The sequence below is a fragment of the Pan troglodytes genome, chromosome Y (genome assembly GCF_028858775.2).
Source record: "Pan troglodytes isolate AG18354 chromosome Y, NHGRI_mPanTro3-v2.0_pri, whole genome shotgun sequence".
NCBI classification, from domain to species: Eukaryota; Metazoa; Chordata; class Mammalia; order Primates; family Hominidae; genus Pan; species Pan troglodytes.
The window spans coordinates 6,634,908-6,652,068 of record NC_072422.2 but is presented as its reverse complement, the minus strand read 5'-3'; the positions used below and the strand labels follow the sequence as shown (position 1 = coordinate 6,652,068).

The window sequence follows — 17,161 nt, the reverse complement described above, 5'->3', positions numbered from 1 at the left end:
CGTACCAGTCGACTTTAGTCCCACGCACCCGCCCTGCCCCAATCCCCCCAAGCCACCGCCGCTGCCCTCGCCCCAGCGGGCAGCGCTTGTCCCTCTCTCTCCCCTCTGGATCTGCAATATTCGGTACCATCAGCCTAGCCTGCCTAATGAAGTCAGATGTTTCATGTGTTCCCTGTGGGCTAATTAATGTCTTGCCACACTCAGGATGCCAGTTAGGGTGTAGGTCTTCCATGCCCACAATTGCAAAGGGCTCACAGTTCGCGTGTGCCTTATTCCACCGCCGCCCGCCACATGGCACAAGCGTGGTCTCGGAAGAGTTACCGCGAGATGATGGAGCTGCAGGCCAGCTGGGGCGGAGGGGCCTCAGGACACGCCCACAGCCTTCGCAGGAACTGGCTGACGCCCACCGCCTTCGCAATGATTGGCCGCTGGAGGTAGGCGGGATTTCCGGGCACGGCTTCCGGCGTCCTTCCCTCTCAGGGTAGCTGCCGCTGTCCTTCCCGTAGTTGGCCCTGTGGTGTTCCGAAGCCGGTTCCGTACGGCCTGAGGGCCAGGCGAACCTCAGGCTCTTTGTCCTACTAAAAAGCGCAGGTATTTTCTGTTTCTCTGGACAGCTGGGTCTCTCGGCAAGAATAGAAAGCAAAGGTTTGGGATTTTGCCTACAAAAGGGGATGGGTTTTCTATGTGTGGTTGTTGAATTACGGGAGGAGTCAGTGGGGGAAAGAACTCCTCAGTGCTATTAAGAGACTCACTTTCGTTAAACTCATTGATTTTTGCTGAGGATTCTACCTTTAAGTGCCTAATATGTCCGACTAGTTGTGGGAGATGGTGCTAAGCCGCCATTTGTTTTCATGTGCACTTTTTATTAAAGCGGGTTTTCTCTGTGAATGTGGTCGTAATTCAGAATACAGGCAATACACTTAACCACTGCGATTAAAAAGTCACACTTTTAGTTAGCACATGTCGCGTGTCTGATTTGCTTGGAAGAAATTATCAAATTTTGACATAAATTGTGTTACTTTAGTGTATGTAGAAATATGGGGCCACAAATAATCTGAGTTTCAGTTTGCCTCTGTAAAGCCTGTGATTGTCTCCTTCGTTGTATGACAGTATTTGAAAGATGTTTCATGTATCTTTGGCACCGTAAATCATTTAAACCGAATAAGTGGCTGTAATCGAGATAAATGGAGTTAGATAGCCGAAAACTGGAACAAAATAGATGCGCTTAAGTTATTCTGTTAACCTGGCACACTGCCTTACTCCTGTAATCCTAGCATTTTGGGAAGTGGAGGTCGGAGGATGGCTTGAAGTCAGGAGTTTGAGACCAGCCTGGGTAACGTAATGGACTCTTTCATTGCTATTTTCGCATCAGGGACTGGTTTAGTAGAAGTCAGTTTTTCCTCAGACAAGGGTTGCGCAGGGGAAGAAGGCGGCGAGGTGGACACGTTTGGGAGTGGGGGCTGGCGGCAGGTCTCCGAGGGGCACGTGGTGGGGCGGGTCTTCCGGTAGGAGCAATGTGACAGAGGCCAGGTGGGGCAGTGAGGCTGTCACGGGGACAGGGAGGGCCAGCGAGGGAGTAGGGAGGATGGTTTCCGGATAAAAGTGTACCACCTCAGGTCATCCTCAGGCGTTACATTCTCCACAGACAGGTATTACATGTCATCCTCCGGCATCACATTCAGGCCACAGATAGGTACGGGTTGAAGGCTAGGGTTTGGGGATCTTTGACCTATTGTATATTTCAAATCACTAAAAGATGGTAAACTATTTAAAATATTCTCCTCCTAGAACATTTTAAGTAGCTCGATTTAATCTCTTATCCAAATATCATGCTGAGTGTGGTGAGTCACCCTTGAAATCCCACCACTTTGGTAGTCCCAAGCCGGCAGAACACTTGAGCCGAAGATTTGGAGACTAGCTTGGGCACTATGGGGAAACCCTTGTCTATTTTTAAAAATACAAAAAATTGCCCAGCTGTGGTAGAAAGCGCCTGTAGTACTAGCTACTTGGGAAGCTGAGATGTAGGAAGATCAGTTGAGGCTGGGTGGAAGAGCCTGCAGTGAGCAGTTCACTTTGGCAACAGGAGACATACATCTCAAGAAAGAAAATATGCAAAACATCACACTGTACCTCATAAATAGATTCTTTTCAAATAAAATTATTTAAATGGGGACATTCTTCATATTGCAACTGAGGAAAATTACAATAGCTTTTCTTATCTAATTTTTAGAAGTGAGATTTTGTCAGGTACATACTAAAATGCAGCATTTGTCCATGAAGTTAGTGCCCCTCTGCTCTGAGTGTTACAAATTTTACATATATAAAGTAAGAAATACTAAAAAGATGTCAGCCTCGGGAAGGGAATTTTACTTGGGTTTTCAGCACAGTACGTAATAAAATTTTCTCTTTTTAGCTTATTTATATCTAAATATAGATAATTTTTTACCATTTACAGCACAATGGTAGAAGCAGATCATCCTGGCAAGCTTTTCATTGGTGGCCTCAATAGAGAAACCAATGAGAAGATGCTTAAAGCAGTATTTGGGAAACATGGTCCCATATCAGAAGGTAACTCTTAAAACCGTGTCTCTGTGTGTGTGTGTGTGTGTGTGTGTGTGTGTGTGTGTGTGTGTGTATTTTCACATGTATATTTCAATATGTATGTTTAAAATATGTATGTTATATATATATGTTTTGAAAAAATATATTTTTTCGAAGTTCATTGTATACCTATGTTAAAATGCCTTATGCATTTTAAACTCTTATTTTGTAGTATCCGTTTGATATTTGGAAAATTCTCATAGTTGTAGGTTAAGGTTCTGTGGAAAGGATAACCTACTACTTAGAAAGGAAAATGAGGGAAAGTAAATGTGCTGTGGAGTTCCGAAACAAACTGGAATAAACTAGACTGACTGTAGGGGTGACTGAGTACTGAGAACCATAATAGTGATGTGAAATGCAATTATTTTTTAGTTTGATGTAACCTTTAGATGGTGAGTACCTTGATGAGTCCATTATATGAATGTAAAATGTTTTCATATATTTTAGTTCTTTTGATAAAGGATCGAACCAGCAAATCCAGAGGCTTTGCATTTATTACTTTTGAGAACCCTGCAGATGCTAAGAATGCTGCCAAAGATATGAATGGAAAGGTAAGAGTCCCTTATTACTAATATTCTAACTCTGTTCTTCAATTAACAATATTTCTAGGTCTTTTTAATATTACTAAACTTTTGAAGATAGTAGAATGACATATGAAGCCATCCTCTTTTTTGTGCCATATACGTGCAAGTGTAGTTGGAAGGGTATTGGAATTAACATTGTATAAATTAATATTTGGTAACCTTTTTCTATGTTTGTATTTCGATATGAGTGCAAATAGATTTTAAAAGGTTTTGAAGAGCTTTAAAACTTAAAAGGAACCCTCATGTAAATGAAAGTAATAAGTCAATATTTATTAAATGCTATTAATAACAGACGCACAAGAAGGAAAGACTCTTTCCTTCTTGAAGAATGTATTTTATGAAAATATATTCTTGCAAAAGTGTATTTAAATAAGACCCTTACATTTACGGAAAGGTTAAGTAGTTGAAAATAGAAAATAATATGAGAACATTGAAGTCAGATAACAGAAGAAGTAACTGGCATTCTTGGCTCCGTGCTTGCTTTTTCTCCTAAGGACATTTCTTTCCTGTCACCAGAGTAATTTATGTAACATGAATAGCTAATTACTCATTTCCCCAGTGTGTTTGAGGACTTGTTTTGATTGAACCAATGGTCTCTTGTCCTGTTGAGTCTTAAATCTAGAGATTGTGTGTTTACTTAAGCTTTAAACTTCTATGTAATTATATTAATTATTGAATTCCTTTACATTGTAGTCAAGAGCATTCCATTCTGTGCTCTTTAGTGTTTTTTGCTTTATAGCATTATCCCAATCATGCCGGGCATGGTGGCTCATGCATGTAATCCCAACACTTTGGGTGGCCAAGGCGGGCAGATCACAAGGTCAGGAGAAAGAAACCATAATGGCCAACATGGTGAAACCCTGTCGCTACTAAAATACAAAAAAAAAAAAAAAAGAAATTAGCTGCATCTGGTTGTGTGTGCCTGTAGTTCCGGCTAGTCAGTAAGCTGAGGCAGGGGAATCGGTTAAACCCAAGGAGGCAGAGGTTGCAGTGAGCCAAGACCACGCCGATGCACTCCAGCCTGGCAACAGAGCAAGAATCCGTCTCAAAAAAACAAAAAATAAATAAAATAAATAAATAACATTATCCCAATCTGTTTTTAGGTCCTGTTAGTCTTCACGCTATTCCCAAAGTGCTTTTTTAGACTTCTTGAGAATTATCCTTCCCTGTGTATGGCTCATAAATAAAATTTATGCTTCAAAAGCCACTTAGATTTCATATTTTCTTCCTCATTGCATATTGTAGGTATTTTCTACTCGCTGTACTATGTATTAATCTATTGATCGTGAAATTGTATATAGTGCATATTTAAGTCTTGCTAGTTGCTTTTCTTTCTGTTACATCTAGCACACTTCCTGTCACATAGCAGAAAGTACATTTTTATTCACCCTTATAAATTAGTATTTCAAGCTGTGGTAGAAACCGAGAGTTGCTTTTGGTTCATGGCTTTGTGGTAGGTATGGAGATAATTTTGACTTCTGTATAGGAATCTATGATAATTTCTTTTTTCCCTCTAGTTTTCAAGCAAAAGGGCAGATAATTTGTGTAAAGTTTTTGTTCGTTTGTTTGTTTTTTAAGATGGAGACTCGCTGCGTGCCCTAGGCTGGATTGCAGTGGGGCCATCTTGGCTTACTGCAACCTTCGCCTCCCGGGTTCAAGCGATTCTCCTGCCTCAGCCTCCCAGTAGCAGGGGCTACAGAGGTGTGCCACCACGCCCAGCTAATTTTGTACTTTGAGTAGGGATGGGGTTTCACCCTGTTAGCCAGGATGAGCTGTATCTCTTCACCTCATGATCCACCTGCCTCGGCCTCCCAAAGTATTGGGATTACAGGTGTGAGCCACCGCGCCCAGCCAACGTTATTTCTAAATTACTTCATCTCACATATTTTATTGTGTTAAAATAACTATGAATGTTGTATGCACATTAATGTTAAGATGGCCAATAAAGGAGGTTCTTCGAGTTTTCAGGGGGAATTAACAGTTAAGGAATTTTGGCTGACTTCAGAACACTGGGAAGGAAGCAGCCATGGGCAAATCTGGGGAAAATATTTTGAGCCCAGAAATAACAAAAGAAGTTTCAAGGTAGGAACAACGGGCGATGTGGCTGCAAGGGGTCTTGTTCAGGGATTTAAGTCCTTCCTCCAAATAACAAAAGCCATGTAATTTTAAAATCGCATTATTAGCTAAACTGTTTTCAAAAATTGCTGTGGCCTGTAGAAAAGATTACAGTGAAAAATGTTATTATGAAATTAATTAGGATAGTTAAGCATTTCTGAGAAATTACCTGAAGTACTATATTAAGATTCGTTTTTTAGGGGCACGTCTAAGGCAAGGTAAGAAATGAGTAAGGCAAGAAAACTTAATGAGATCAAACAAGGATCACATTTACAGAAACATTTTTAGAGTCAATATAGAATTGTAAATCATATGGGGACATTTTATGTAAGTGTTAGCAAATCCAACAAGAAACAACTCATAATGAGTAATGTGACTAATCACTCTGAAAAAGTAAGCTCATTTTTTTTTAAATGACACAAGTTTTGTTGGGACATTGCAACTTTCAAATCAGTGATGTGACTACAAAGATGAAGTGGATTATATATTGTAAAAAACAGATGTGCCACATTCTTCCATAGAATGTGTGATGGGTCAATCTTTTTTTTTATGTTTGAGTTTTTTTTTTTTAATAATGGAGAAGTTTTCAAGGAATTTGAAAAATAGAATTTGTGTTTGATCCCTTAATGGAAGGCATGTGCTCAGTAACTGTCTCAAATTTGGCATTGCTAAAGATGTGTTCATTTTAGGAGAAAAAAAAGTTTCCTTTTGAGAGAGAATACCTCGAATTGAACTACAGTTGATGTAAAAATGTTTGTAAAATGTGCATACGTTAAATGTGCCAGTGTTATTGATAGTACCCTTAATACTTCTAGTCTTTGGATGGAAAAGCAATAAAAGTAGAACAAGCCAAGAAACCATCTTTTCAAAGTGATGGTAGGCGGAGACCACCAGCTTCTTCGAGAAACAGAAGCCCTTCAGAAAGTCTGAGATCTGCAAGAGGAAGCAGTGGAGGAACAAGAGGGTGGCTTCCCTCACATGAAGGACACCTGGGTAATGTTTTAAAATATAAAGATGGAACCATAGGACTGAAAGAAAATAAGTTTGACGATATCGAAATTTCTCAATTTTTTAATTTCCTGTATGAAGAGAAAATTAGCTTATTGATAATAAGCAAACTTATTTCTAAGTACTAAAGGCGTATTAGAAGAATGATTGAACTAATATCTAACATTTGTTTTAAAATTATAGTAAGTTTGCATTGAAGTAACACACATTTGAAGCTGGGTTGTGTTTGTGAATGCTGATTGCCTGTACTCAACCAGTTTTCTGCAGAACCCATTTATATTCATTATACTTTAGAGTTTTCTACTTTAGGGCCCAGAACTTCGTGTCAGTTGTATTATCAAAGTACGATGTAATATTTGAAATTTTCCAACAGGAAAAAGTAACTGAATACTGAAGATTGATTTTGCAGTATTTGTTTTCTTGTGTCTACATGTGGAAACATCTATGCAAATGTATTGCTTTGTAATTTTGATACAGAGAGTTTGTACATTGGCCTGCCATAAAGCATTTTCAATTGAAGAAATGTAGAACTTTAATTTCTGAAAAGAGTGTGTGACTCTGGAAAGTTCTAAAAACCACGGCTTCACAGATATGTATGAATCTTTCTTTGCTGGAGGCTGAGTCACTGAAAATGATATTTATGAGTGATTTACTTAATAGAAATGAGGGGTCCATCTTTACATACAAAAGAAAAACAAACCATATATTTAAAAAAAAAGGAAAAAAAAAACTGTTGGATGGGCTGGGCGAGGTGGCTCACGCCTGTCACCTCAGCACCTGGGGAGTACAGGGCAGGTGGACCACGAGGTCAGGATTTCCAGACCAGCCTGGCCAACATGGTGAAACCCTGTCTCTCCTAAAGATACAAAAAAATTTACCTGGGCGTGGTGGCGTGCACCTGTAATCCCAGCTACTCAGGAGGCTGAGGCAGGAGAATCACGGGAACCTGGGAGGCAAAAGCTGCAGTGAGCCAAGGTTATGCCATGGCACTCCAGCCTGCGTGATAGGTCAAGAGTGCATCTGAATAAATAAATAAATAAACCTGTTGGTTAAGTTGTATTATCTATTAACCAACCTTCAAAACTCTAACAATTAACTTGGAGTTTTAATAACCAGACGTGTAATTAATTGGAGATTGTTTTCAAGTTGAAATTGCAGTGTTTGCTCCAGTTTAAGATGCATAGCTTCATGGCTATTTTGTCTCCACTGATCTTGAGGGTGAGGTTCAATTATACTCTGCCACGGACGAGAATGTATATATAAATTCTAACCTGTAACACCACCTGGCAATTGGCATATATCTACATTTTTGTAGATGTATAAAAATATGTTTATATTACCGAATATGCAATTCTTAAAGACTGTTAAAATTCAGCATAGTCTCATCTGAAAATTAGTGTCTCATAAGGGAATTTTAAGAATTCTATATTGTGTTAACAAATTTTAGAGACAATGTATTTTCCTGATATGTGACTTCTTGGTATTGGAAATATTTGAGTTTCTTTGAATGGAAATTAGTTTATCTTTATGATGTGCTTTGAAAATTTTTCCTCATTACAGAAGGATATAAACAGTCATTTATCATTTTTCTTTTAATATTTTTATGCCTATTATATTTAGATATTTTAGTGATAGGTTTCTGCCCTGTTCACACCCCATTTTCCCACATCTCTCCCTCATACCGATATATTATGATACTTGAGTTTCTTTCTAGATTTTCTAAATGAACTTTTATTGCTTGAAGTGTACTAATACCATGTAGGAATGCTAATTTTATTAGTTTAGACAAAATGTGAATTTGTTATAAAATGTAGAAAATATTTGTAAACAACTAAAACTTAGCCATTTAAGAAACAGTGATGTTAGTTAACTAAAAATATTTTGTTTGAAATACAGATGATGGTGGATACACTCCTGATCTCAACATGAGTTATTCTAGGGGACTCACTCCAGTTAAAAGAGGTCCATCTTCAAGAAGTGGAGGTCCTCCTCCGAAAAAATCTGCTCCTTCTGCTGTGGCAAGAAGCAGTAGTTGGATGGGAAGCCAAGGTAAATGCTACCTGACAGAAAGACCGTAGTTTTTGTATGACTGAAAATGAGCCGTTTTACCTGAATGCTTAGCTTTAAGTTCATTGAACAAAAGGGAAGTGACACATACGTGAGCATAATTGCTGATTGATAGCTTTTATTATAGTTTCTATCTCACTAGGTACATTTCAGATTTATGTTGAAGAAATACTTGAGCTTCTCATTGCAGATCAAAGAAGAGATTAGAGTGAGGCCAACATTCCTTTTAATCCTGTGTTGGCTAGAAAATTCCCCTTAATTTTTCTAAAAGTTCCTAGCAGTATTCTTTGATGGTAGGCTTCTTGATGTAATTAATTCTTCCATTTCCTAAGTCCCCTGGTGTCCCATTCTAAAAATTGCTTGTTCGGTGACTTTGCCGGGTTGGAGTCTTGCTCTTACTAGGTGAGAGTGCACTATGTGAGATGACGGCTTACCATAGCCTCAAATTTGTGAGATGACGGCTTACTATAGCCTCAAATTCCTGGGCTCAAGCAATTCTGCTGTTTCAGCCTCCCGAGTTTCTGCAACTACAGGCATGCAGCAGCACACCTAGCTACATTTTTTTCCTATGTTTTTGTAGAGAGAGGATCTGACTACATTGTCAAAACTGATGTTAAAGCCCGGGGCTCAAGTGGTCCAGCTGCCTCAGGCTTCCACACTCACTCACAGTGTGAGCCGCTAAGCCTGGCCATCCAGCTTCTGAGACCTCAGTAATGCGTATGTGCAAGGCATACTCACTGCTTGCATGAAGATTCAAAAGAACTACAAGAGCATTTAGCAGACAAGGAGTCATTGGGCTTAAATATGATTTAAAAATAAATTTAAGGCTCGAGAGGTAGACACGTAGGAGTCCAAAATTCTTAAATTAAGTGGATATCACAGAAATGCAGAGTTGTGAAATATAGGTGTATGTAAATCAGTAATTGAGATTGTACCGGGATGTTTAAACATTAACACAAGGTCCTTAGTGTAAGATTTGAAATTATTTGAGGAATTTAGAACTAAGCAACATGAGGTGAGCAGTAGGGTTGAATGCAAGTAATACTTTTGAGAATTGTAAGACTGCAGACTGAGCAGAAGAAAATAAGACAATAAATAAAAGTTCTTAGCAAGGAAGTTTAAGCAGAGCAAATTAAAATTCTTTCTTAGTCCTCCATCCACATATGGAGGAAGTTAAAAACTGCCATTTTCAATTTTACATTTCATACGTAGAGTATCGGTGAAAGGAGGTATTTATTGGCTTCAGGATACCCAAGCCAACACATTTCCATTGGAAAATTAGCCAGTGAAGGTATCATATGTGAAACACTGACCTCTAAGGAATGGCAAGTGAAGAATATATTAAAGGAGAAACTTTCTATTTTGAAATAGCAACAATGTTGTAATGACCCCTTGCATAGCATTGCTTTCTTTGCAGTAAAAGCAAATCCTGACTATCATTAGAAAATCTTCACTAATACATTTAAATTTGTCAACATTTAAGATAGAGCCAACCAGTTAGAGATAAAGAACTTTTATGTAAACATTTAGCATATAGTCATTTAAAGGTAGCTGTATTTATGTGTGTGTGAGATGGACTGAATGATATTGGAAAATCTACCTTTTTTGGCTGAGAAAGGACAATGTATGTAAACTTTAAAATCAGTGAAGAGTTTGATGGTTTTACGTGTTTTCCCTGTGTCACTCACAGTCATCAGTAATTTACATGAAAAGGAAAATAAGAACTAAGTAGTTACTAACCATTACAAATGAACTTTTACCTAAGCATTAATGTTTGCCTTCAGCTTCATTAGAAGAACTGGCCTTGTGGAAGCCATGGGGTTATCCAAAGCCATGAGAAATATTCACAGTGTCATGTCTGTCTAGTAATTTAGGAAACAAAGAATGGAGTCATAGAAGAAATAATTTTAAAAAGTTGTTTGAGAGAAGAGAAAATAGCGTTTCAGATTTGGTGTTCTTTACGTAATGTTCCATCATTTGAATGTTACAGGTCCCATGTCACAAAGAAGAGAGAATTATGGAGTTCCTCCACGCAGAGGGACAATATCTTCCTGGAGAAATGATCGCATGTCACCAAGATATGATGGTTATGCAACTAACGATGGGTAAAGGAAAAATTAAAAAACACAGTTGATTTTTTTTTCTGTGGTGATGAAATTCACATAACAAAATTAAATATTATAAGGTGAACAGTTAAGTGGTGTTTAATACGTTCTGTGCCAGGCAACAACTACCTCCATCGACTTCCAGAACATTTTCATTACTCCAAATTAAAACTCCAACTACCAGTTAAGCAGTCCCTCCCAGTTTCTCCTTTTCCTCAGCTGCTAGATAACACCAGTCAGTGTTCTGCCTCTGAACTTACCTGTTGTGAGTATTTAATGTTAATGTGCTCAAACACTACATGACTTTTTGTATTTGTCTCCTCTCCTTTTGCATGATGTCCTGAAGGTTCATTTACATCATAGCACTTCACTCTTTCCACAAGCTATTAACCCATTATTTTATCTGGGTTGTTTCCACCCGAGTATTTCTACGCTCCAATATTTGTTTGAGTATGCCTATTCGGTTCTGGGTGTATATGAGTGGAATTGCATGGTCCTATGATAATGATGTTTGTTTTCTTGAGGAACCACCACATTTCTCCAGAGTAGCTGCATCATTTTCCGTTCCAACCTAGCATTGTATCAGCATTCCAATTGATCTACATCCTCTCAAACCCTTGTTATTTCCTGCTGTTTGAAGTTTATTGCCATTCCAATGTGTTTTTGAAATATGATATCCCATTTTGGATTTGAAATGCATTTTCTGCACCCATTAACTCATCATGCACTTGTATCCTAGAACTTAAAGTATAATAAAACAAAAAGAAATGCATTTTCTGCATCACTGAATATGAGTATCTGTCCCATGTGCTTTTTGGGCATTTGCCGATTTTATTTGGGGAAAAACTGTTTAGAAGTTTGGCCTTTTAATTTTGTTTAAGTTGTAAGTTAGTCATGTATTGGATACTAGAAGTTGAAAATTTAAAATTTGTTGCTTAAACTTATGCACACAGAAATCATCCAAGTTGCCAAGAAACGAGGGATTATGCTCCACCATCTAGAGGCTATGCATACCGTGATAATGTTCATTCTAATCGGGATGAACATTCCTCTAGAGGATATAGGTACTGTAACTTTTTCTGGATTTGTCAAATAGATTTCTTAAATTGTTCATTCCAACTAACGTTCTATCAGGGCTCCAATTTATCTACATCCTCTCAAACACTTGTTATTTCCTGCTTTTGAAAATTTATTGCCCTTCCAGTGTGTGTGTGTGAAATATGATATCCCATTCTGGATTTGAAATGCATTTTCTGCACCCATTAACTCATCATGCACATGTACCCTAGAACTTAAAGTATAATAAAAAAAAAGAAATGCATTTTCTGAATCACTGAATATGTGTATCTGTCCCGTGTGCATCTTGGGCATTTGCCCATTTTATTTGGAGAAATATCTATTTAGATGTTTGGCCTTTTAATTTTGTTTAAGTTGTAAGTTAGTCATATATAGGATACTAGAAGTTGAAAATTTAAAATTTGTTGCTTAAACTTATGCATACAGAAATCATCGAAGTTCCCGAGAAACTAGGGATTATGCTCCACCATCTAGAGGCCATGCATACCGTGATTGTGGTCATTCTCGTCGGCATGAAACTTATTCCAGAGGATATAGGTACTGTACCTTTTTCTGGATTTGTCAAACAGATTTCTCAAATTGTTCGTTCCAACTAACATTGTATCAGGGCTCCAATTTACCGACATCCTCTCAAACACTTGTTATTTCCTGCTTTTGAAAATTTATTGCCATTCATCTGTGTGTGTGAAATATGATATCTCATTTTGGATTTGAAATGCATTTTCTGCACCCATTAACTCATCATGCACATGTACCCTAGAACTTAAAGTATAATAAAAAAAAAAGAAATGCATTTTCTGAATCACTGAATATGAGTATCTGTCCCATGTGCTTTTTGGGCATTTGCCCATTTTATTTGGAGAAATATCTGTTTAGATGTTTGGCCTTTTAATTTTGTTTAAGTTGTAAGTTAGTCATATATCAGATACTAGAAGTAGAAAATTTAAAATTTGTTGCTTAAACTTATGCATACAGAAATCATCGAAGTTCCTGAGAAACTAGGGATTATCCTCCACCATCTAGAGGCCATGCTTACCATGATTATGGTCATTCTCGTCGGCATGAAAGTTATTGTAGAGGATATAGGTACTGTACCTCTTCTGGATTTGTCAAATAGATTTCTTAAATTGTTCATTCCAACTAACATTGTATCAGGGCTCCAATTTATCTACATCCTATCAAACACTTTTTACTTCCTGCTTTTGAAAATTTATTGCCATTCATCTGTGTGTGTGAAATATGATATCTCATTTTGGATTTGAAATGCATTTTCTGCACCCATTAACTCATCATGCACATGTATCCTAGAACTTAAAGTATAATAAAACAAAAAGAAATGCATTTTCTGAATCACTGAATATGAGTATCTGTCCCTTGTGCTTTTTGGCCATTTGCCTATTTTATTTGGAGAAATATCTATTTAGATGTTTGGCCTTTTAATTTAAAGTTGTAAGTTAGTCATGTATTCGATACTAGAAGATGAAAAGTTAAAATTTGTTGCTTAAACTTATGCACAGAGAAATCATCCAAGTTCCCGAGAAACTAGGGATTATGCTCCACCATCTAGAGGCTAGGCATACTGAGACTATGGTCATTCTAGGCAGGATGAACATTCCTCTAGAGGATATAGATACTGTAACTTTTTCTGGATTTATCAAATAGATTTCTTATATTGTTCATTCCAAATAACATTGTGTCAGGGCTCCAATTTATCTACATCCTCTCAAACACTTGTTATTTCCTGCTTTTGAAAATTTATTGCCCTTCCAGTGTGTGTGTGTGAAGTGTGGAAGCTCCTTTTTTATTTGAAATGCATTTCCTGCATCATTGATTATCAGTATCTGTTTCATGTGCTTTTTGGGCATTTGGGCATTTTGGGCATTTGGGATCTGCGGGTATTTTATTTAGATGGTTGGCAATTTAACTGTGTTTAAGTTGTAATGTAGTTCTATTTTGGGTACTACAAGTTGACAATTTAACATTCCTTGCTTAAACTTGTGCACGCAGAAATAGTCCAAGTTCCCGAGAAACCAGGGATTATACTCCACCACCTAGAGACTATGCATACCATGATTATGGTCATTCTAGTTGGGATGAACATTCCTCTAGAGGATATAGGTACTGTCATGTTATCTGGATTTATCAAATGGATTTCTTAAATTGTTCATTCGGAAATTGAAAAGACTTTTTTTTTTCAATTTAGTTATCACGATGGCTACGGTGAGGCCCTTGGTAGAGATCATTCTGAACATCTACGTGGAAGTTCTTATAGAGATGCATTTCAGGGATACGGTAAGGGTCCAGGATGGATTTGTAAATTACAGAATTTTATTTAATAGACCGGATTGTTATTTTAATGAAATTCTAAGGAAAATTGTAAAGGACATATGCAACATGTTTAAATATTGAGTATTCTTTTTTTTTGATCATCCCAGAAACATATTTATTCATTTTCATCATTGTGCACAAATAATAAAATAAACAGTGCTTATCTGGTACTCATTATCAGTATAAAGCCTAGGGAATGATATGAAGGTGAGAACTTCAGTTAACGTTAAGAAAATGTGACTGAGCATTTACTTTAGAATTAAGTTTGTTAAGCTGCAAACTACTACTCTTACACTTCTCTTAAATAAAACCTTCTGACTATTGAAGACTTGATTAGTATCCTGTCAACAAAGGCGGAGGAAAGCAGATATTTCCAAATAGTACTTTAACTAATTCATGCTTTAATGATAGCAGTACAAATGTTTAAATGTAGTCCCACATATTATTTTATCAACCCCGCAGGGACCTCTCATGATGCACCACCTGCACGAGGGTCTCGGATGTCTTATGGTGGAAGCACCTGCCATGCATATAGTAATACACGAGATAGATATGGCAGAAGTTGGGAGAGTTACTCAAGGAGCTGTGGTGATTTTCATTATTGTGATCGTGAGCATGTTTGCAGAAAAGACCAAAGGAATCCGCCTTCTCTGGGTGGGGTGCTCCCTGATCCTCGTGAAGCATATGGTAGCTCACTTTATGTGGCATCTATAGTAGATGGTGGGGAGAGTCGATCTGAAAAAGGAGACTCGAGCAGATATTAAAGCAAGCATTCAAAATAATAGTTATTGCATACCAATCCTTGTTTGCAAATCAAAAATTGAAATGTTATTTCTGCATCGTTACCTGCATATTACTGACAGAAACATGTTGGTTTTGTGGAGAGAGGTAGATACTGACTTCCTCCATGAATTTTTTGAGGTATTCAAAGGAAAAGGAATTGTTTTCAAAGTAATTTTATACTTGTTGATGCTATTTGAAAAGTGTTTAGATGTAATACCTACCTTAAAATTTTCACAATAAAATTTTACATGTACTGCAAGATGCCTGGTGTTATTGGTTAGCCGCACATGCTTAAAGCAAATTCAATAGGAGAGTAAATTGTGTAGTTTGTTGTACGTTTTCCTTTGTTTCTTTGAACACAGATGCAAAATTAGGGATGTGTTATGTCGCCCTTGCAAGCTGCTCAAGTTTTCTAATTAGGCTGTTTCTCTTTAAAAACTAACAAGGTTAAAATGTTGGAGAAGTCTTCAGAAAGACTACAAAACTGTCTGCCTCACCATAAAATGTTTATTTTTTAGAGGAATAGTACAGGTCAAAGGAAATAATTAGATGTATTGATACTAAAGTTTAAGACATCCAGAACATTCTATGGGAAGCATTCTGTGACTGAAGAGGATAACGGTAATGAAAACTTTTTTTTTCACCTAAATCAGAAGTGAACCAGCTAAGTTTCTCAGGTGCATACCATAATGAATTTAAATGTTTGTAGTTTAAATAGTGGAAAGAAAGTGTTTTGTCTTGTGAGGTACCCACGTTAATTTTTTCTTGAATATTTTGCCAATGGATGTTGTAAATAATGGTGTAGTAATATGTTCTTACAGATAGGAATAATCTAGAGTGGTTGGGATAGTATCACATTTTTTTGAGATGAAGTGTAGCTTTGTTGCCGAAGCTGGGGTGCAGTGGCTCTGTCTTGGCTTATGGCAACCGCTGCCTTCTGGGTCCAAGCTATTCTCCTGCCTCAGCATCCTGAGTAACTGGTATTAGATATGTGTGCAGCACAGCTGGGCCAATTTTTGTATTTTTAGTGCAGACAGCGTTTCACCTTGTTTGCCAGGCTGTTCTTAAAATCCTGATCCACCCTCCTCAGACTCCCGAAATGCTAAGATCATAGGCATGTGCCTCCACTGTCAGCCTATCGTATTTAATTGATAATACGAATGGAAACACTTTAAACCTCATACTTAGAGGAAAGTGAAGTGTATAAAACATAAACAACAGCATAAAGTTTCCGACGGGATTGCTTAAAGTTTTAAGACATCATTGAATGATAAAAATATTTAGACCGAAATAACTAAATGAATTAATTTTCCTGATCATACAAACTAAAGAAATGAAATACATCAAGTTCCAGAAGTTTTGCAGTCCATAATTCTTACAATTGACAGACTAATCTGCAAGGAGGAAGTATGTTCTTGAAAAATTTTGACACAATCATCAATTTTTATAGGGTAAGTTTACAAATAATTTTAAAGGGAGAAGTTACCAACTTTGATTTTCAAGTGAGTTATTCGTGTTATGAAGTGTTTTCATTCACCTGTAGCATTGTGAGGATGAAGTGAAAGATAAATCCCCCGAGTCTTGTGTATCTTACTGTCCATGTGTGATGGCTCAGGTCTCTAATTCTAACACTTGGGGAGGCCGAGGCTTGCAGAGCACTTTAGGACAGGAGTTGAAGACCAGGCTGGCCAACACCATGAAACCCCATCTCTACCAAAAATACAAGAATTAGCCAGACATGGTGGTGCCTGCCTGTAGTACGTTGCAGTTAATTGGGAGGCTCAGGCAGGACAATGGTTTGAACTTGGGAGCCTGATGCTGTGGTGAGCAGATATTGCACCATGCACTCTAGCCTGGGTGACAGAGTGCGACTCCAACACAAAAATAATTATATCAATCAACAAATATATCAATAATAAATAGGGTATCCTTCAGTTCAAGCAGTTATCGATTCTGTTTTCTTTTTTAGAGACAAGGTCTCACACTGTTGTCCAGCCTAGACTGCAGTGGCACCATCATAGCTCACTGCAGCCTTGAACACGGGGTTCAAATGTGCAAGCCTTCCATTTCAGCCTCCCAAGTAGCTGGAATTACAGACACACACCAACCACCATGCCCAGCTTTTGTGTTTGTGTGTGTGTGGTAGGGACAATGCTTTGGATATATTGTTCAAGCTGGTCTCAAATTCCCAGACCGAAATGATCCTCCTTCCCTGGCTTCCCAAAGTGTTGTGATTATAGCAGTGAGCCACTGAGTCTGGCATATCTTTTCTTACTCTGAGCGACATTCCACCTCACTGAGTCTGGCATATCTTCTCTTGGTATCAGCGACATTTCACCTTTGCTCTTTTAATTATTTTGAGATGTAAAATAAGTCATTACTAAGTGTAGTCATCCTGTGCCACTGAACACTAGATATGATTCCTTCTAAGCAAGTATAATTTAACCCACCCCCATCCCCTCTTTGATCCCTCCCTTACCAGTTCACATTACT

General features: G+C 37.8%; 1 pseudogene; it reads left to right on the top strand.

The window, feature by feature from the left end:
• Positions 1 to 504: 504 nt before the first annotated feature.
• LOC745213 (RNA-binding motif protein, Y chromosome, family 1 member F/J-like) lies at positions 505 to 14,763 on the top strand (annotated as a pseudogene).
• Positions 14,764 to 17,161: the final 2,398 nt, after the last annotated feature.